This window comes from Chionomys nivalis, chromosome X (genome assembly GCF_950005125.1).
Source record: "Chionomys nivalis chromosome X, mChiNiv1.1, whole genome shotgun sequence".
Lineage (NCBI taxonomy): Eukaryota > Metazoa > Chordata > Mammalia > Rodentia > Cricetidae > Chionomys > Chionomys nivalis.
Window position 1 is genome coordinate 116,224,687 of NC_080112.1, and position 23,764 is coordinate 116,248,450.

Genomic DNA, 23,764 nt, shown 5'->3' on the forward strand with positions numbered 1-23,764 from the left:
TCTAGAAGAACCATATTCATCACTATGGCTTTATAACAAAATAAAAGTATGAATACTTTGACTCTTTATCATTTTCTAAAATAGATCATTGGTTTTATATTTACCAATAATTAGAAATTTTTATCTTAAATTTCTAAAAAATATTTTTATTTTAGTTCAATTTTGTTTGTGAAATTATTGCTGAATTAAATTTTATTTACTAACATATTAAAAGTATATATTAATGGAGTTCAGTGTGATACATATACACATTCATAAAGTATGAGGTAACCAAACCCAACCTCCATTTTTCTAACCACCCACTCCTCCAACTCCCTACTCAACATCTAAGAACCATTTTTTGACGTTCATGTTGAACTTCATACCTTATACACATGTGAAAGAAGATGTACTTCATGTGTTTCTGAGTCTGGTGTGTTTCATTTTACTATGACTCTCAGTTCTATACATTTTGCTAAAACGACACTCTCTTTAACGGCTGAATAGTAATGCCCATTGTTTATACATATCACACTGTTACTCATTCATTTATTGATAAGCACCCTCATAGTTAGCTTTAACTGCCAACTTGACAAAGGAAAAGTCACCTAAAGAGAGAGTGTCCATTGCCTGGACTGCCCAGGTCAGATCGGCCTGTGGGCATGTCTATAAGTGGTTTTCTTGCCTGTTGATGGAGAAGGGCCCAGCTCATTGTGGTAGCATCTTCTCTGAGCAAGTGATCCTGAGCTGCGTAAGAGAGCTGGTTTAGGATGAGCCTGAGCGATCCAGAATTATCTCTATGGCTTATGCTTTAACTTTCTGCTTGAGTTCCTGCCTTGAGTTCCCACAACAATGGACTGTGACCTAGAAGTTTAAGCTGATTAAACCCCTTCCTTTCCTCCTCTAAGATGCTTTTGGTAAGAATGTTTTATCACAGCAGCAGAATGAAATGAGAGCATGCACCAAGAGTGATTCTTTATCTTAGCTACTGTGAATAATGGCACAATAAACAAGATTATGAAGATACCACTTCACACTGATTTCCTTTGACTACCAAATGAGATAGCAATACTATATGGTACATTTCCTTCCAGTTTTTCTAGGCTCTTCCATATTGTCACATATGTCTATTCATTTAAATCCTGGTATATAAGAGCTCATTTTTTTCTACATTCTCCTTAACATTTCTTACTTTTAATTTTTTATCCAACTCATTCCAACAAGGTTGCATGTTAACTTATGGTGTTTTTGATTTTTATTTCCCTGATGTCTAATTATATTGAGCATTTTTCATTTATTTGTATGTCATTCATGTTTCTTTTGATAAGTGCCTTTTTAGTTCACTTGCCTATATCCAAAATCAATTGGATGACTTGCTTTTGCCAATTTTTTTAAAAAAAAATTCTATATACAGTCTGTTAGATGAAAGTGGGAAAAATTTATTCTTTGGGATATCTCTTCATTTTCTTGATTATTTCTTTGGCATTACAAAAGACTTTTCACTTGGTTTTGTCAATATTTGTTAGTGTATCCTGTATATTGAAGGCCACATCCAAAAAGTAACTTCCTGTGTTTATATCATGAAGTGCTTTCCCTAAACTTTTTTCTAGTGGTTTCAGGATTACAGATCTTACATTAAGGTCTTTGCTCCATTTTGAGTTTGGTTTTGTACAGACTGAAACATAATAATTAATGGTAAGTATTTTTAAAAGTTTGGAGTAGGAATATTGGTACGGATGAAACTACATGTTTTATTCAGGAACTGTGGTGTGTACCATTATTCCCAGCTACCCAGGAGGCTGAAGCAGGAGGACTACTTGAAAACCATAAATGATAGGCTAGCCTGGACAACAAAGTCAGAGAGGATTTAGAAAAGAAACATTTGGACTTTCAGAACATGGCAAAGAATACACAGGGATTATCTTTAACCTCTGGGGAAGAAAGTGGGGAATGTTTGATAGCAGTTCTCTAAGAGATGAATGGCACTCTAACTTTAATACCAAAGTAAAGCAGAAAACTTAAAAATCAGTTTCCTCATCAAGGAAATGCCTCTTTGCTACATACACAAACCATTCCAAAAAAAAAAAAAAAAACACAACCAATCAAAAAGCAGAGCTGTGGAGCCAAGTCTCAACAACTGCACTGAAAGGGGGTGTGGAGAGATTATGAGTCAGAAAAATAGGGTGTTTGCTATGAGATTGTGTCTCCTGGTAATATCAGAAACTATATCTAAAAAGTCTTACCTACATGACTACCTAAGCATGAACTGATCAAGGTCTAAAACAGTAGATCTGCTAATGTGGATGGGGATACAGCCCAGAGGGCATCAGGCCTACACAATAAACTACAAGCAGCTAAAGAATGCCGAGAGTGGGAGAAACAGTCTTCTGCAGGGAAGATCACATCAATTGGTTATCCATATCCAAATGGTCAGCCCTGAGAACATACATACAAGTAACATACAGACTGAGCAGGTGATACTTATACATTTAAGGGTATGTATGTGTGTGTGCATGCATGTGTGCATGTGTGTATGCGTGTGTGCAATAGTTTAACAAAAATTAATGAAAAGAATAGGCCATGAATTTGAAAGAGAGCAAGGAAGGGGGGGAGGTTTTGGAGGGAGGAAAGGTAATAGGGAAATGACAACATTATACTGTAATCTCAAAAATGAGAAGAAACAATTTTTCAAAACCCTTTTTAAAGTCAAGTGAGTCCCACACAGCAAACAGGGCATGACCAAATGAAAATCAGAGTCAAGGACTCAGGTTAAGGCTAAAGGGTAAAACAAGAGAAACCATGTGGCTGCAGCCATGTGGTAGACTTTCATCAACTGGCTGCGTGCTCTGGGTGAATCGAGACAAATATGACTGAGAAAAATAAGGACAAACAGGGACGAGGTGGGTCGGGCAAGGACCAAGTGGAAGCTTATTTTCCATAAACTATGAAAATGCTGAAGGGAACTAATTTTAAATCAAAATTCTCAACAAAATGATTTTAACATTTTTTAAAGGCAGAAGAGAGAGTGCAGAGTCTGTCCAGGAGGGATCAGCTCAGTTTCCAGTTGCCTGTGAGATGGAGCCCAAGCAGCAGACAAGCAATAGGAGCCGCAGCTTAGCACAAACAGCTCATAAAACTTGTACTATACTTTCAGTAAGAGGTATAGAAAGAAAGAAAAGAAAGAAAGAAGGGGGGAGAGAGGGAGGGAGGGAGGGAGGGAGGGAGGGAGAGAGGGAGGGAGGGAGGGAGGGAGGGAGGGAGGGAGGGAGGGAGGGAGGGAGGGAGGGAGGGAGGGAGAGAGGGAGGGAGGGAGGGAGAGAAAGAGAGAAAATACAGAGGGGAGCCAGACAAAAGGTGCATGGTGGTATGGGGAGAGACAGAAGAGACTCTGAGAACCATCTCTTTGAAGCTCTAGACTTGACTGCAGCAGCTGTGATATGCCATTTTTAAAAGACTCCTGCTGAGACACCCTGTGAATCACAATATGGTGAAATGCAGAGGAAGTGTCATGGGAATATATGCTGAAAACTGGCCAGCAGAGAGCCTTGAGTCTGCAGGGGAAAAAATGAATCAGAAATAGGCAATATTCAGACAGATGGAAACTTGATTGGAACCAGAATCTGTTGGGGAAAATGAACTCAGGTTCTATCCAAATGATACATGGGATACTAGGAAAAATACAATGGGGCCAGAGACAACAGTTGAAACTTAACTTGAAGGGGGTGGGGTGTCGAATGCATGACCAAACCTAACAAATTGTTGCCCTGGGCAGAGCCTGAACACACCCACCCAGATGTGTGAGGAACATCTGTGACTCATGTGAAAAACTGGTCTCTGCCCTGTACCAGCATCTGTAAACCCACCTCCCAAAGGTCACCCTGGAACTTAAAGCAGATTTGTAGCTTGAAATCAAGGAAGAACTGCCCAAATGTGTGGCCAACACCCAAAACCTAAGTTCTGGAATTCCCAGAGAGTTGTGGCTGAAGCAGCAAATAGGCCTGTTTACATTTATGCTCTATACTCACATCCAGCTCCTTCTTCTTCATATTTATTCTTCCTTTATTTAATAACCAATGTCAATTTAGCAAGGCAGCTATGACCTGATCAAACATACTTAGTTAGGAAGAAAATTGATGTAACTAGAAATAAACAAGTTAAATGGGTCAAGTACATCTCTGACAAATATATGTTTTCTTTCATTAGTGGTCCCTAGATTTTATAAAAATATATAAAATTGTGTGCGTATATGTGACATAAAGGTGGAAGTGAAACTAAGGAACAAAAAGAAGGGTGTTATATAAAAGGGGGAAGAAAGGAAAGCACAGGTGTTGTGAAGGAGGAAAGGAGATTGAATGAATGTTAAAAGAGAGAGTGGGAATGGGAAGATGAGTAGGGGATCATCTACTAAAGTGGTGGAATTTGTCCAAAACTGCACTAATGATATCAAATGCCTTGTATGCTAGGTTAAAATTTTATCGACGGAAGTTTCTTTTCCACCTGGTCCCACAGCCATTCAGTCCCAAAGAAACACACAGAGGCTTATATTAATTATAAACTGTTTGGCCTATCGCTTATTACTAACTAGTTCTTACAACTTAAATTAACCCATAATTCTTGTCTATGTTTAGTCACGTGGCTCAGTACATTTTCTCAGTGAGGCACTCTCATCTTATTTCCTCTGAGTCTGGGTGGCAACTTCAGACTGAGTCCTCTTCCTAGAATTCTCCTAGTCTGCTCACCCCAGCTATACTTCCTGCCTGGCTACTGACCAATCAGCATTTTATTAAACCAATATGAGTGACAAATCTTTATAGTGTACAAGAGCATTATTCCACAGCAAAATTTCAAAAAATAAAATAAAACCATAGGCAAGAATGTAGGAGATAACAAAGTATCTGTTAAAGAGAAACCCCTCTCTGCTACAATCAATTGGGGTAATAGTGAAGGCATCCTGAAGGCAAGAGCCCACTGAACAAAGCTTACACTTCATGACAGTGTAAACAAATTTGAAATGAATAAGCCAGAACTAAGTACATCCCAAGAAGTAGAAGTGTTCCCTGCTGGGAAACAGATGCCTAGGAAAGTTATTTTGCAGATCCAGCAACCAAAGCACCCGGAGACCACAGTGGTAACCGGGATCAGGTTCCTTCTGATGTTAGCAGCAGAACTTCGGAGCCTGGTCCACATAGCGTTGGTTTGGGGACATGGAAAACGCAAGTGTGAGGGTGTCATAGAGTGTTATTTTACACTCGGAGAGCTGCTGCGGCAAAGCAATGTGTGGTAAGGTTGAAGTATCTGGAAAATGGCCCTGAGTGGCTACTTTATAAAGTGGTGAAGATGAAGCCTGAGTGTGCAGGATGTGCCAGGACTATAGGACATCTGTCAAAAAAAATTGTAATCACAGTGTGGAACTAAGCCAAGAAAAAGACTCCCTTCAGGAAGCAGAGCTAGAAGAGTGGGGTTATAAAAGCCTTTTGGAACCCAGATGATTCTATCACGAGCTTCCAATGCCAGACCTACAGCTGCAAGATTTGTTGTTTGCCTTACTGGGTTTTAGTAATCTTCCCTTGTTATGTCTCGATCCTTCCTCATTAGAAAAGTAGTATTATTCTGTGACATTGATATTTAAAGTATATAACTTTTTAAAATTATACAGTGGCTTATAGAGGATTGCCTGAGTCTCAAAAGAGACTCTGCACTACTAAAAAACACACACACACACATGCACAGACACACACACATGCACACACACACAAAAAAAAAGAAATCAAAATGCAGAGTTGTGGAACCCAGTCCCAATTGTTACATTTACAAAACACTCCCAGACCTAAGGCACAGGGAACAACGAGGAAGAGGCAATAGAAAGATTGTAAGAGCCAGTAGTTTTCTGTGAGATTGTGTCTCCTCGCAATGTCAGAAGCTACACCCCTAAAATCTCACCAGCATGACTACTCAAACTTGAGCTGAATGGAGGGAAGCCCACAAGGCTTCACCACCACAGGAAGAACTACAGGCAACAAAGAAATGCGGGGAGCATGAGAAACACTCCTCCCCTGGAAAGAACATACCAATGCTTTATAAAAAACCAAATGATCAGCCCTGAAAGCATATGTACAAGTAACATTAAACAGACTGAGCGACTTATATTTGGAAATAGATATGTATATACATATAAATATATATATATAATAATGATTTAATTAAAAAAAGAGGCCATGAATTTGAAAGCAAATGAAGAGGGTATATGGGAGGGCTTAAAGGGAAGTAAAAACATAGTTATATTAGGATCTCAAAAATTAAGGAAAGTAAAAAAATTTTAATTGGAAAAATTTTTATCTAAAAATTAACATTTTAAAGGTTTAATTAATTTTTTAATTTTAAATTTTTAAAAATTTTTTAAAACACTTTCTTTACTCTATTAAAGATTAGAAAGACTTTTTCTCTTGGACCTAATATATTTTGCATTATGAAATACCCATGAGTCAGTAGGGACAGCGGTAGCAGGTAAAGACTTAAAGGTGATATATTTGAATGCTAAGTTGACATGAGATAGAATTCTGTGATTAATATTGATTGCCAATTTGACAGGATTTAGGATCATCATGGAAATGAACCTCTTGGCATTCTTATGAGGGATTTTCTTTCTTTTCTTTTTTTAATTGATTTTATTGAGCTATACGTTTTTCTCTGCTCCCATGGTCCCCATGCTCCCAATTTACTCAGGAGATCTTATCTTTTTCTACTTCCCATGTAGATTAGATCCATGTATGTCTGTCTTAGGGTCCTCACTGTTGTCTAGGTTCTCTGGGATTGTGAATTATAGGCTGGTTTTCTTTGCTTTGTGTCTAAAAGTCACTTATGAGTGAGTACATATGATATTTATCTTCTGGGTCTGAGCTACCTTACTCAATCTGTTGTTTTCTAGATCTAACCATTTGCCCACAAATTTCAAGATGTCGGGGTTTTTTTTCCGCTATTTAGCACTCCATTGTGTAAATGTACCACATTTTCCTTATCCATTCTTCAGTAGAGGGGCATATAGGTTGTTTCCAGGTTCTGGCTATGACAAACAATGCTGCTATGAACATAGTTGAGCACATGTCCTTGTGGCACGATTGAGCATTTTTTGGGTATATACCCAAAAGTGATATTGCTGGGTCTTGAGTTGGTTGTTTCCTAATTTTCTGGGAAATTGCCATACTGAATCCAAAGGGGCTGTACCAGTTTGCATTCCCACCAGCAATGCAGGAGTGTTCCCTTTACTCCACATACTCTCCGGTTTTCATCAGTGTTTTTGATCTTGGCCATTCTTACAGGTGTAAGATGGAATCTTGTGAGAGATTTTCTAGATTACATTAATTGAGGTGAGAAGATCCACCCTAAATATGGGTGACACCATTCAGTATATTGGGATCCAAGATTACAGGCTACCAAAAGAGAAATGTGGACACCAACCTAGCTACATACAGTCTGTCCTACCTACAAAATATGCTATGGCAATGGTGGCACAGAACCTGTGGAAGTAGCCAACCAATGTCAGATTTGACTTAAGGCCTCCTCCACAAGACAGAACCCATAACCAACACTATTTGGGCAACCAAGAAATAGAGACTCTAGTCTCTATCTACAGTCCAAAGACCTATGGAAAACCAAACACAACTTGTCAAAAAAAAATCAATGAAATGATTCCTAATGATATTTTGCTGTAATCATAGATTAGTGCCTTATTTAATCATCATCAGAGAGGCTTCCTCAAGCAGGAGATGGGAACAGATACAGAGACTCACAGCCTGAGATTATGCAGAGAAAGAATCTAAATTGGAGGTCTCCATCAAATCCCTCCCCTCAGAGCTCAGGGAATCTCACAAAAGAGGAAGTGGAAGGAATGTAAGGGTAAGAGAGGATGTAGGCCCTCTGAATCAACTGAGCAAGGTGTATATGAGCTCACAGAGAAGAAAGCAGGAAGCACAGGGCCTACATGGGTCTGTACTAGGTTTTCTATGTGTAGATTGTAGCTATTAGCTTAGTGTTTTCAAATAAGATTACTGACTAAGAACGAGTGGGTCTCTGACTCTGTTGCCTACTATTGGGACTCTTTTTCTCCTGTTGGGTTTTCATGTCCAACTTATATTTTATTTTGTCAAAAAGCATAAAATCTGAAAAATAACAAAACTGATGTCAAATATAGTATGCTTTCTGAAATTAAATGATTCTTAACAAAATAAAAATGGAATGCTTGTATACTGAGTACACAATCTATTATGAGCACAGAATAAATATTGGAAGATTTATCACTACAATACAGTTTTAATTTATATTAGTTTAATCATCTTTCCATATGTTTATAAGTCCTAAATCTACATGTTTGAAAAGAATTTGCATTTATGACTTATCTCTTTGTGTCTTCTGTGCATTTCTCTTTTGACCTATTATGTTTACTGATTTGTATGTGTGAAACATTTTTGCATCTGTCTTTAGTTTCTCTGTTTTATCAACCTGTTATTCAAATAATAAGCAGTATTTTTATAAAGAAAAAGAAGGCAAATACGGGTGTTTCTTTGAAAGATTTTTGAGGCAACTTAATAGACATTCTCTTTACCCTAGTTGTTCATTGTGTGTGTGGTTCTGGGGATGGAACACAGGGTTTTGTCCATACTAAGGTCTACCACTGAGCCACACCCCCTCTCATTATATGCTTTTAAATGCAACAAGTACTGTTCTAAACCTGCTACCATACCATCTCAATGGTTGTTCAGAAGGCAAATGATGTATTTCTCAACAAAAAAGAGCAAAGAAAAAGCATTCATAGCTTCATCTGCTTCAAGTATTCATGACTTTACCCAAAGTTCCAGAAATGTGGTACCCTAGAGAAGTATACATGCACCCACAAAGATGCAATTAACATCAGCCACTTCCATGTTCTTTTCTTTACCTGCAGCTATATGTCACCTTTCTTTAATGCCAGATATACTGCTAAATATACTCTGGAGCATGTTTCTAGGTATCAAGCCATCTTCTTTGAAGTTCTTTCCACATTAACTGATCATCTCTCCTGAGCCCCCTCAATACTCTATATTCATTCTCTGTTAGAGTACCAACCATCACTTAGTATCATCCAAATCAGAACTTCCTACATTGGGAGGAGGATATACAAGTTGTGAACATGTGGGAAATATGTAAAAACAGGTCTTAGTTGGTCCTTTATTACTTTGCTTCATAGAATCCTTGGTTGGGGTCTTTTAAGTAAAACTTAAGTTGTTTCTTCCTGGGATAGGGCTTGTCATTTTCCTACAGAGCCTCTGCAGACACCATCAATGACCCACTCTTTTTGGACAGCTTGTCAACAGTCCCCTCTTACCAAGCACCAGTGCTGAGCTATTCCACATAGAGACATCTAACTCAGCTGCAATCTTAACAGTGGTCAGTACCTTGGTTATTTCAACTCAATTGCACCCTGGTAGAGGGATTTGTTGCTATATTTTCTACAAGTGACCAAAACAAGACCCAGAATCCTGTACATCAGAATAAATAAATATCACGATTAAAATGATTTTTCTAGAGAGAAATGGGGCAAGCCTTGCCATCTGTGCTGCCTACAACATTAGTCAGTAATATGTGCTTGCTGAGGATTTAGAATATTGCTAGTCTGGACCTGGAGCTTAGCATCATCTTCCTTTAAATTCTTGTAAAGGGAACACTCCTCCATTGTCAGTAGGAGTACAAACTGGTACAGCTACTTTGGATATCAGTATGACAATAACTCTGAAAACTAGGAAACAACCTTCCTCAAGACCCAGTAATACCACTTTTGGGTATATACCCAAAGGATGCTCAATCATACCACAAGGACATGTGCTCAACTACATTCACAACAGCACTGTTTGTCATAGCCAGAACCTGGAAACAACCTAAATGCCCTTTGACCTAAGAATGGATAAAGAAAATGTGGTACATTACACAATGGAGTACTACACAGCAGAAAAAAATAATGACATCTTGAAGTTTGCAGGCAAATGGATGGAGCTAGAAAACATATTGAGTGAGGCAACTCAACACAGAAAGATAAATATCACATGTATTCACTCATAAGTGGCTTTTAGACATAAAGCAAAGGACAACAAGCCCACAATTCACAATCCCAGAGAACCTAGACAACAATGAGGACCATAAGAGAGACATACATAGATTTAATCTACATGGGAAGTAGAAAAAGATAAGATCTCCTGAGTAAATTAGGAACATGGGGATCATGGGAGAGGATAGAAGGGAAGAGAAAGGAAGGGAGGGGAGGGGAGAAAAATATATAGCTCAATAAAAACAATTTAAAAAAAAACAAGAAATAAGAGTAACATGTAGAAAGAAGTGGACACAAATGCGGAGGCCCTGGAGAGGGAAGACAGTCCAGAGGTCCAAGTAAACTAGTTTGTGTGCCTATGGAAGTTGCTGAAATAGAATAAGGAATGCAGGGCACTGGGACACTGGTGCAAGTGGACTGCATGTTGCAGTCAATAATTCCTCTCAGTGATGTGGAGTTTCACCACCATCTAATTGCCAAGACATCCCTCTTGGCCCTCTGCCTTGGACCTGTGGCATTCTGGATTAGTTCTGTTCTCAGCTGTGGTCAAGTGTAACCCATGCACAATAAATCATCTCTTTTGTTGCGTCCACTGATGAATCAAAAATAAACAGATAAAATATTGCCAGTCTGATTTGAGTATATATGTCAAAATGTCATATATACTGTCAACTTTATACTGTGAACGTGGTGATATCCTGACTACCACAGATTGAAACACAGCAGTGCCTTGTCAATATTTCCTTTATTTACTAGGATAGCTGAGGAAAGAGTTGCATTTCTACATACTAATTGTATTAGGTACCTACTGTACATCTTCTTCTAGAAAATAGTGGTGGTTTTGACAAGGTCCTATAAATAGCACTATCACAATGCCTGAGATGTCTTAACCTCCACCCAAGACATATTGAATCAGCCACTCTGGCAATAGGATTAAATTTAGGGTTAGGATTATGGAAGGGCAAGTCACTTTTCTCTGGAGAGGTAGCCACAGATAGGTTGTCTATGCCCCAGCAGAAGTCGTCATACTCATTTGCATATGGTCAGCACTAATTGGTCTCAGGAGGCTATGAATAATAGTAATTTAAAAGAAACACATTAAATCAGGAGAAGGGCAGGTTGCTGGGTCCTAAAGGGGGACTGGGTGAGGTAGTAAGCAGTATATAAGATCAAAGTACATTGTATGCATGTATGGAATTTGCAAAGAATTAATAAAAAATATTATGTTTAGAAAATGGAGCTTTGTTAACTACAAAGTAAAGTATTAATGGAGAGTTTTCAGAGTTAGAGTCAGCCAATAGAGGATAACTATGAGGAGAAAGAGAAGGACAGTGGAGAACCTAATTGACTAGGACCATCTTCATAAAGGACCTCTATTTAAATGAGCTGTGCACCGTGGGAATAAAAGGAGAACAACATGTAGCAAACTGAAAATTGGCCATTGAGTCTCATCCTCAGCGCTATAGCAGACCACTTTCAGGAGTCTGCCTTCCCTCTCTGCTTCTATTTCTTGGGGACTTGTTCCTTCTTTATGCCTATTTGTATTCTAATGAGAGAGAAAGAAAGGAGGTGGACTTGAGTTGGTGGGGAATTGGGGAGGATCTGGGAGGAGGTGGGGGACAGGAACCATAATCAGAATATATTGTATAAAAACAATTTATTTTCAATTTGACCAAGGAAGTGGTACTGAAAAAGAAAATCTAGCATTATTGAAATGCAAATCCAAGATGCCACAAAATAATGGACATTTCCTAGAGAAACTGGGAAGTTCTTCATGTGTTTGATCACATATTACATAAGCAATAGTAGCACGAACAGCCGTTGGTTTTCTGAGTCATTCTACTGAGAATATGAAGGCATGATTAAATCTTTAGGGCTACATTTCTAGGGTAACAGAGACAACTATCCTCTTTTTTCTTTAGGAAAATGGGGGGGATTTACTGTCCAGGAATATATAGCATCTCTCTCTTACCAAATGCTAACCTTGAAGGGTAGAATGAGGGGAAGGGCGTGGGTAAGAAAATTTCACTTTTAGTCACCCTAGTTGAAACTCCTCCAGGGGCAATCATACTTTGGAATTCACACCATTTGAGGAACTGGCTGCAACTTCTAGTGTGGGAGTTCTTGGTAGAGGTGGTGTTACCAGGATGGGAAGGGAGAGGTCACAATGTGCTAGGTGCCTGGCCTCCCCTCACAGTGAACAGTCCTCTGATACTGGCTCTACTCTTCCTATTATTCCCTTTTATCCATACGGCTTCCTTGAGGCTGCAAGTAGGTGTGCCAATGGGCAGATAGGAGTCCCTAGGCTAGTAACTTTGGGAGGATGTAGCTCTAGGATTGAGAGTTGGGGAGCCAGGTTTCCATCACTGAGACCTCCATGGGGCAACAAGTTCATTTCTTAGTGGTGGTGTTACAATTTGCTAGTGAACTCATTGTTCGAATAGTCCCTTTTAAATCACATTTGTAGAATAGCACTACAGTGTACCTGTGTACGTGCAAAAATACATTACATGGGAAATCAAAGAGGTGGACTGACAATTAAGAGCACTGGCTGTCTTTTCAGGGGACCAGAGCTCAATTTCCAGCACCAATAGGAAGGTTTAAAACAGTCTATAACTACATTCCCATGGAGGATCTGACATCCTTTGTGGCCTCCAAAGGTTCTACACATATGTGAATCACAGACATACATACAAGCAAAGCACCCATACACGTTAAATAATAAAATACAATTTTTTAAAAAAAAGCACATTGTATGAAATTATCAAAACAATAAAAATACTGTTTTTAAATGAAGGCTAAGGCTTTTCTTGACCTCATTTCTAAACGCTTCCAAATATCCCCCCACAAAACATTTCCAAGGAAGAGGTATCATGTGTCAGGGATAACCTGACACAATGCTGAAATAACCCCTATTCTCAGATAGAAATTGATTGTTATGCAGATTTCTGTCTCTCTAAAAAAAAAAAAACACTCTGACAGAAACAATATAAATGTGGGGAAAATATATTTTCTATCATGGTTTAAAGGGGATCAATCTAGGAGATGTGGCTCCATGTTTCTGGGTTCATGATAACAGATCTCAGTGATAATAACAGCAAGGGACAGAAGTTTACCTCCTGGGGCACAGGATCCAGACAGCAAAAAAGGGAGACACCAAGGGCAAGGAACCTATTGGAACCCATTAGCTTCCTTTCTCCAGCTTGGCCCCATATCAAAAGAGTTCCATGGTCTTCTAAAATAGCATCTCTAGCTGTGGACAAGTGTGTAATATGTGAGCCTATGAGATACATTTCATATTCAAATCATGACATGGTTTGGATGAACTACTTTAGATGGAAAACTTGTAGAGCAGAGACTGATGAGAGGAAAGGGTGAAAAGCCAGGCTATGTAGACTTTTCTACCCTACATCTAGAGCCAGAGCAGAAGGAATTGAAGACTAAGACCTGTTCTAATTAGTGAGTTCACTATGTGATAGTAGATACAACTCTTGGTATCTGCAAAACATTGAGTTTTTGGTTTTTTTTTTTTTTTTTGGTTTTTCAAGACAGGGTTTCTCTGTAGCTTTGGTGCCTGTCCTGGAACTAGCTCTTGTAGACCAGGCTGGAGTTTTAATAGACTCCTAGATGCTTAAGTAGCTAGATATGTACAATTGGATGATGTGGGATTTCCCTTTGTATGCTGTGATTACCATTAATGAATAAAGAAACTGCTTTGGACCTATAGCAGGGCAGAACATAGCTAGGCAAGGAAAACTAAACTAAATGCTGGGAGAAAGGAGGTGGAGTCAGAGTGAAGCTATAGAGCTGGTGTTGGAGACAGACATGTTGAAACTTTTCTGGTAGGCCACGACCTCATGGTGATGCACAGATTAATGGAAATGGGTTAAATTAATATGTAAGAGTTAGCCAATAAGAAGCTAGAGCTAATGGGCCAAGCAGTGATTTAGTTAATATAGTTTCTGTGTGATTATTTCGGGTCTGAGCTTCCTGGTGGCTGGAAAACAAACAAGCAGCCCTCCACAATAATTGGAGGCACATTAACATGGACAATTATCTAAGGTCAGGATGGCATTGGGACAGAAAGCTCCAATGTGAGAGCTGAAAGGAGACTCTGGGATTTACTTCAGCTATCTCATAACAGCATACCAGTTTGGAATTTTTTCTCTTTTATTTGCTAGTGTCAACCATTTCTCCCCCAGAGCCAGAGGACCAATTCCAATCACCTGATGGAATAAATTGATAAAACTGCAAAGGAAACATCTCTTCTGTGATCTCATTCATTCACAACTGCTTGATCTATAGGCTCACCCTATCTATATTCATACATACTAAAGTAGTTTCTGTCATGCACTTCATTGAGGAGGACTTCAAGGTTGACAATAGTTATTGTATCTTGTTCTAGACCCACTAATACCTGTAGTAGACAACAAGAGAGTCAGATATGGAATATAGCTGATGGTAACACTGTATGTATTCTGAATGCATCATCATCATCTATATGTCAGGGACAGATACCATGAGGGATACAGGGAGAAGAGGCATTAGTAGGGGAACCATAGAAGCATATTAGCTGTAGCAGCAGAGAAGGAGTATGAAAAAATAAAAAGGAAGGAGGAAAAAAAAAGAAGAGTGAGGTTCAGAGAATGACTTTCAATATTTGGAAGATCACCTAGACAGTACCAATGGAGGTAACAATCCACATGAGCCAAAAAATCTCCCTTTGTATATACATTCAAAGGAAATAAATTTATTATGTCAAAGAGACAACTGAACCCAAAAGTTGACTGAAGTACTATTTCCAAAAGCCCAATTACAGCATCAAACAAAGTATCTATCAAAGGATGAATTGAAAAAGAAAATGACAATGTGCAAAATAGAATACTATTCAGCCTTTAAAATGGGAGGAAAATATGTATCTTTTGACAACAGCATGGGTAGATTTAGAGAGTCATGGGCTAATTGAAATAAGCCAGGAAAGAAAGACATGGCCTAGGGGTTCTAGCTTGTATATGGAAGCTAAAAAAATTGACCTCAAAAACAGAGGGTACATTTTTTTCAGCCATTTCAGAAATCAGTGTGGCAGTTCCTTAGGAAGATGTGACTCAATCTACCTCAAGACCCAGATATACTATGCTTGGACATAAAACCAAAGGATGTTTCATCTTACCACAGACATAACTGGTTAACCATGTTCATTGCTACTCTATTCATAATAGCCAGAACTTGTAAATATCCTAGATACCCTTCAACAGAAGAATGGGTAAAGAAAATGTGATACATTTACACAATGGAATATTACTCAGCCGTTAAAAAGTGACATTATGAAATTTGCAGGCAAAAGGATGGCACAAGGAAAATATCATGCTGGGTGAGGTAACCCAGACCACTTAGAAAGACAAAGGTGATATGTATTCACTTGTGTATGGGTATTAACTGTTAAGTCATTGATAGACAAGCTAAAATTCATTTAACTACAGAGGTTAGATAGAGTAAAGGACTAGGAAGGAGGAATGGATGTCTCTTGGAAGAGACAATAAAATAGGTAGTTATGGTTAGATGGGGCTGGAACAGGAGGATCAAGTGAGAAAACAGAAGGGAGAAGGAGGTCAAAGAAGAAATATGGAGAGAGAAAGTTAAAATTACTAGTTCTATACTATACCAGTTGAGGGTAGTATAGAAACCTAATGTGGTAGAATCTTCATAAAGTATATACATATATGAAGGTGATCTAAATGAAATTACCAAATAATGGAGAAGAAGGAGCTGCCCTGGCCATCTTGCAGTCGAGCTGGTAACTACATAGAGTCTTCTCTCCTGCATCTAGCATCTTTTATAACAGAAGGTACCCTACACACTACCAAACAAGAAATGAAAACGCCAATCCAGCCACAAACCCTTTGATCTAAAATGGTGTCCTGCTGCAAGATAGGCTACGGCAAAGGTGGCACAAAATTTGTTGGAGTAACCAACCAATACCTGATATGACTTAAAGTCAACTCCATGAAGTAAAACCCATACTCAACACTGTTTGCGTGACCAGGAACTATCAGAGATTAGATACCTCAGGGACCTAGGAGAAAACCAAATACTACTGATTTTTTTTTAAAGTAGCAATAAAAGGACTCCTCATAGGCTATACTCATAAACCAGTGCCTTGTTCAACCATCATCAGAGAAGCTTCCTCCTGCCATACATGGAAACAAATAGAGAGACTCAGACGAAGACATTATGAAGAAAGTGAAAGACCTTGGAACACACAGCTCTAAATGGAATGTCTCCATCAAATCCTTCCCCTCAGAGCTCAGAGAACCCTTGTAGAAAAGGAGGCAAAAACAGTGTAAGAGCCAGAGAGGATGGAGGACACCAAGAAAACAAGGCCCTCTAAATCAACATATTCAAAGCTCATATGAACTCATGAAGACTGAAGCAGCATGCACAAGGCCTATACTGGTGTGTATATTATGTGTGTGTTTATCATGGTTTCCGGTTTAGTGTTTTTATGGAACTTATTATTATTAGTATTAATATTATATGGGATTTGAGTGTATAAATGAGTTGGTCTCTAATTCTTGTGTCTTCTTTTAGGCTCTTTCTCTTCCTTTTTTTGTTTGTTTAATTCCAATGCATTAATTTTTATTTTGTTTTATATTGCATGTATTGTATTGCATGGCATTGTATTGTATTAGTATCCCTTAGAAACATGTTGGTTTCTAATGAGATAGAGAAAGGGAGTAGATCCAGATGGAAGGAGAGGTGCAGAAGACCTACGAAGAATAGAGGGGAGAGAAACTGTAATCAGGATATATTATGTGAGAAAAAGTCTATTCTCAATAAAAGGTGTAGGGGAAGCCCCAGCCAATCACTTTGCTTGTAGGGCGGGGTCCCCTGAGGATATTTTTTAATAATAAATATTGGCCGTGTGCTCCCCCCCTTCCCTTCTGCTTTCCTGTTCTCCGCTGGAACCTCGGTTCTGTAAGTTTTTTCCTTATTAAAGCTGAATATTTTATTATAATTTCTGTCTGCCGTTCATTTACGCCGTTACAAAAAGGGGGAAGAAGAGGGTACATTTTATGTTTCTGGGGTTACTGAAGCCAGTAAATGGGAACATGCTAGTCAAAGCCTATAGCAGCTCTCTCACAGGAAGCATGAATGAGACCTCCAAGTGCACTGCATTGTTATCAGTGCAACCAGTAAAAGAATAAGGAACACCGCAGTGTCTACCACTAAAAGTCAATTTCAGATATCTTTATCACAAAAAGATAAAATGTTTGAGATAATGGACATTTGGTCTTATTTATCCATTCAGTGCTGTATCTAAAAAATATACTGTTACATTGTAATACATAAATGCATACTACAGTTTGCAAATATTCAATTGCAGTCAGACTTACATGGTTTCAAGCTGACAAACATCTGAATGAATGCAGCAGGGAAAGCGGTGCTAAGAGGCTGCAGATACTGCCAAACTGCCACCGTCCCCTCTCTTTTGCTGAAAGTCCCCTTAACAAGAAAAGGAAATGTGCATCCCTTCCTCCCACACAGTGCCAACAAGTGACAGCTTTCATCTCCCCTCACACCCTGCATTCATCATCCTAAATAAACACGCAGACCGGGTAGTGCGTGCTGCTTTACCGTGCAGCTGCAAGACACTGTGTCAACATTGCCACCACCCAGAGAGTTCTCCATAAAGAGCTTTGGGAGTCATTCTTCTCCCTCTCTCCGGAAACTTCCCTTTCTGCTCTGATGCTGCAATAATGCAGAGCTGCTTCCCGAGGAAGAACAAAGACCATGATTGCAAGGAAGATTCAAGGAGCCTAGTACTCATGAATCTTACCTCAGGTATTGATTGAATAAATAGCCCCAGGTGGGAGGGCTTCCTTGCCATTTGTGCTTCCTCAGAGGCGGCAGGCAATGATGGTGATTTTGGTATTGATCAGTTAAACCACTAGTTCCCACATCTTGCTTCACCTACAGTCTACCAGGGGCTTGAAAATGTTTGACTCCCACCCTTAGCCATTCTGATGGAAATGGCACAGGTCCACAGCAAGGATTAGAAATTTTAATTTTCCCTGTGTTTCTGTTACACAAGAAACTTCAGAAATTCCTGACACAAATCCTCCAAGTTATATTTCTGTGTATAATATTTCCTTAAGCAATCCTGCATTGTTCTAGACAGTTTGTGTGCATGAGCGTGTGCATGTGTGTGGTTTTCTGGTAGATGTGTAGCTTTCTTTGATTTATACTTAGCCTTACATCAACTTTCTGTTCATTTGAATTTATTTTTGTTATCAAATTTAATTATTAACCTACCCATAACAAAATTATAGCTAAACATATTCTTGAGCAAATTATCCATCCCAAGACGTCTTTATAAGATACAATTGCTCTCCTGTGCCTGTGAAGCTCAATTTTAATTTCATTTTTGGTGTTGTGCTCCTCTTTAAGGGTGCAAATTTTTAGCCACATTTATTTTGTGTTTTGCTTACACATACGTGTGTATACACAAGCATATCTGGTATCCGAGGAGGCCAGAAAAAAATGTCAGATCCCCAGGAACTGGAGTTACCACTGGGTTGTAAGCCACTATGTGGGTGCTGAAAACTGAACCCTGAACTGTCCTTTGAAAAAGAAACAACCCCTTTTAATTGCTGAGCCATCTCTTCATTCCTAAGGATATACATTTCATGGACCACTTCAAGGGAATAAATACTGTTGTAAAACCCTCTTTGTGTGACTATGTCTAAGTTCCCTCACTTCCCAGAACATGTCTGCAGGCATGTAATATCATCTTGAGCATGTCTTTTATACTTCTGGCTTACAGCAAGACTGCTACTTTATGGATGGCTATGGATGGCTATTTTTAAGCAGTACAAGGAATTTATGCTAATTTGTATAAAGTCTTGTAATTGTGAGGAAAAAGGGATTCTAGAACTCATTTACTCTAGTTGATCACTTCCTTTTAAGATGGGAAAACCAAAGCCCCGAGAGATAAATTAGCTTGAACACTAAGGTACTCAATAAGTTTCTGAAGGGCTTACACTAGAATGTGTTCAAGTATGCTTGTTCTGAAGCAGCAGTATAATGGCTACTGTTCTACTGTTCACCAGTACTATTCAGAACAGCAATGTGATAAAGCGCCTAAGAATGCGGCCATTAAAGTCATATTATTTTGCCTGAGAGAAAGCAAGTCATCCTAGTGTAGCTGTGTTCATTGTTGGATACAGTATAGATCAGGTGAGAGAGTCCAAAAGAAACTAGTTTTTAAGGAATTCTAGAGGGGAAATCTCTATTGGGAAAATCTCATCTTAAGATGGACCCAGGAAAAATGAGGCCTAGTTAGTAAGCATGCCTTACGTCACTAGAGGGTCATATTGCTTGTGTGTATATACATGTAGCCTAGTGCAAACACAAAAGAATTTCAGGGAAGAGCATGACGCTAGCAAGATCATAGAATAGGAATTTTCTAGAAGTTGTTCTCTCTCAGAAACAGCAGTTTAGACATCCTGCTTAGACAAAATTACCACTACAAGATCTAAAAATAAAACCAAGATTAGTGTTTTAAAAACCTGAATAGAAACAGAAATAGTAACCAGTACATTGAAGAAGTCAGGACTCTGCAATACTCATGTTACCCCCGTCTCAATAATTATCTCACAAAAGGGATAGGTAGCTCAACATATGGGAAAGAAAGTAAAATCCTCAGATAATTTAGCTGTAGATCCCAGTGCCAGCCCTGCTCCGGTGAACTCCAAGGTCTATCCCCATGGCTTTATGAACTAAGGCTTCGTGTCTATGTAGCACTAAGCCCTCTCCATGGACCTATGCACAAGCTAGCTTCTTTGAGTACAATTACTAGTCACACCACCCACACAGCCAGTTGACAGACCCATCCCAGTGGTACCCAGTACCAGACTACCACATCTAACTCAAATGCCAGGCACCTGTGCAGTGAGGGAACCATTTTATCTGTCTGATGACCCAGGGACCAGGCCAGCCTGTGACAGATTGATGCTTGCCAGACCATACATCTGGAATCTCTGGACATGCTGACTAAACCCACCTGTAATTATTGTTAGAGGTGGTCATGGCTTCAAGTATGCAGACACCAGTGCATAGCTATAAGGATCATAAATAATCAAGAAATGATGAGTGCACTAAAGTAACAAAACAAAGCACTCATCCCTGATACTAATGAAGAAAAATCTATAAAGTGAATGAAAAACTCAATGTAATTTTCCTCATGAAGTCAGATAACTGCTGGAGAACACAGAAGAATAAAGAAGCAAAGTCAGGCAAACAATTCATGCACAAAAGAAGTTTAAAAATGAAAGCGAAGCCATAAAAAAGAGAATGAAACAGAAGCTCCAAAGCTGAAGGACAAAATGTCTGAACTGGAAAATGTCATAAAGATTGTCAAAATGAGAGTTAACCGAACATAGGAACCAGTCCTTCATCATAAATACTGGCCATTTGAAACTATTCACAGCAACAAAAGAGGGAAAAGAATGAAAAAGATTTAGAAATAGAATGAAAAAGCATCAAGTCAAACAATGTGCACCCTAGAGAAATTATGAAATGATCATTTAAAAAAAAAGGAGGCAGAAGACTAAAGAAATGAGAGAAAGGATTTCCAGAAAAAATAACCACCTCCGCTCTAGCCAAAGAACACCAAAAATAACGAATCTAAAGCTACTGTCACTAATAGACAATGTGGTAAAACATGCAGAAGTCAAAATCATGAGAGGCTCTTGAAAACACCAAGATAGAAGCAGCTTATGGCATTCAAAGAAACATTCAGAAGCTATCTCTTAAGGAACCTTGAAGCCAACACAAAAGATGATATGCTTTATATATCCAAAGTTATAAACATTATAGCACTTACAACTAAGAGTGCTATAACTAATAAAAGAAAGAAAAAATTTTCCAGACAAACAAAAGATTAAGGAGCCCCTTCACCTGTCCTATAAGAAATGTAAAGAGAGTCCTTCAAATCAGATCAAAAGGTGAATAGCAATATAAAACTCTAAAGAAAAAATTCAGTAAAATCAAAATATTCTTATAGCATAAAGATAGTGCATAAACACCTCTTAACATTGAGAAAGAGGGTTTTAAAAGGCTCTCTAAAGAGAGTTCAGAGGTTAGCCAGGTAGTGGTGGTACATGCCTTTAATCCCAGCACTCAGGAGGCAGAGACAGGTGGATCTCTGTGAGTTCAAGGCCAGCCTGGTCTACAAAGCCAGTTCCAAAACAAGCTCCAAAGCTACAGTAAAACCCTGTTTTGAAAAACCAAAGAGAGAGAAAGAGAGAGAGAGAGAGATTTAAGAGGTTAAAAGTACCTGGCCTTCTGCAAGAGGACCAAGGTTTGGTTCCTAGTATCCACATCAGGAGGCTCACAAACACCTATAAATCCAGTTCCTGGGGTTCTAATGCCATCTTCTTGCCTCCACAGGTACTGCATGTATGTGGTGCACATACAAACAGGTATACTCACATACATATACAAAAATAAATCTAAATAGTTTTTAGGGAATTTATTCACTTTTATTTTATGAGTATATATGTTTTTGTTGGCATGTGTGTCTGTGAGTCACACACACACTGCCCACAGAATCCAGAAGAGGGGTGAGACTTGAATCCAGGTCCTCTGAAAGACCAACCAGTGCTCTTAACTGAAGAGCCATCCCTCCAGTCCCAAATTAGATTTTTTAATGTTAAAAGACAAGAGTATTTTAAAATATCTATACCAGAGATTTAAAGCTCTCTGGAGAGATGACTCAGAGGTTAAGAGCACTGCCTGCTCTTCCAGAGGTCCTGAGTTCAATTCACAGCAACCACATGGTGTCTCACAATGAGATCTGGTGCCCTCTTCTGGTGTATAGGCATACATGCAGGCAGAAAACTATATAATAACTAATTCTAAAAAAAATTTAAAATATCAATACCAATAATTTGTTAGTGGACCAAACATTCATAAGAACTTATAAATTTTGAGCCAGGAGTGGTGGTGCATACTTGCAATGCCAGCACTTGGGACATAGAGGCAGAGATATCAAAAAAAATTCAAGGCCAGTCTTCACTAAGGGTTGAGGGTAACCTGGGCTACATGATGGCCTTCTAAGAAAACAAAAAAGGTATAAACTCTGACATCAGTAATACAAAATACAGAGAAAGAAGGACATAAAGTGTGCAGTTATTATATATGGTCAATATGTTATCAATTGTTTAAGATAAATTGTAACAACCATAATACAAAACAAAATCGATACACAATAAACAAGAGGAATAGGCTACAACAATAACCAAGAATGGAACTAAGGAACTATAGTCAGAAGACAATGGACAAAAAGCAGCAAATTCTTATCTATAAATAATTATTTAAATGTGAATTGATTAAATTCCCAATCAGAAGATGTAGAGGAGAACCAGTAAGCTGGCTGAGTATGTAAAGGTTCTTGTACCAAACCTGAAAACATCAGTTTTTTTTTTTCCCCAGGAACCTACATGGTTGAAGCAGAAAACTGACTCCTTATAATTGTCTTCTTACCTCTGAATGCATGCCCATACCCATAAACACACACACACACGTAATAAAAAGTTTTAAAATGTATGAAAACTGAACAGTTTAAAAACAAAGGTTCGAATATATGCTGTATATACAATAGCCTCACTTTAGCTTTAAGGACAGTTAAAGTTTTTCAGGGAAGTTTATATATGATGAAGCATCATCATTATTTTTAAGTTTAAAGTAACAGATTTCATTATAGTGTTTTCATACATGTATATATCACAGTACATTGCCCATATTTGCCCCAGTTATGATATTCATATGTCATTATATTTTGCTCTTGTCATGTCCCCCCATCGCCATTGCAACCACTCTCTATTCTCTATGCTTTTGAAGCTCCCTTTTCTTCTCTATGCTTTTGAAGCACAAGGACCATTTTTATTAGAGTTTCAGAGAACAACAAGCAAGCTGTAAATCTTGGCAGCTACTGGAAGAAGGGAGATACAGAAGAAGAAAAAAAAACCCATGCCTTTTGAGTTAGGTCAGCAATGGAACTTGGCAAGCAGCTGTAGGATAATGGAGGGGGGGAGTATTCTCAGACAAAGCAGTGAGAAAGCCCAGAGAATCTGCTTTGAGTTGGTATCCTTTCTCCACACAGATAGTCCCTGCTTTTCCATTTGCACCCCGTGTATTCTGACTTCGTTCTCTCTTTTTATACTTTTTCATTTAATTTGTTTGCTTTTATTTTGAGATCAGTTCCTTGTATGTAGCTCTGGCTGACCTGCAACACAGTGTGAGTGTGTGAGTGTGTGTGTGTGTACAGATATGTATATATGTATATGCATATATGTTATGTACACATATATCCCTAATAGGTATAGAGCACACAGTATTCTTCCTACCTTAGCCTCCCTAGTGCCAGCATTACAAGCATAAGCCACTTCACCCATCTACGAATCTAGTTTGATGATGTCATACATCTACAGTCATGGATGAGAGTTGCCACTGCAGTTCTCAACAGAACACCTCCCAGCTACTAAGGAGCTAGAAGCACCAGGGCTGCAGCTTCTAACATAAAAGCTGAAGACACACAAGAGACGAGCAGATGTGTAAAGATTGCTATGAACAGGGTACACAGAAAAAGAGAGAAATCTCATATGCAAGCCACTAAATATGATTTAGTAACTAATGGTTTTATATTAG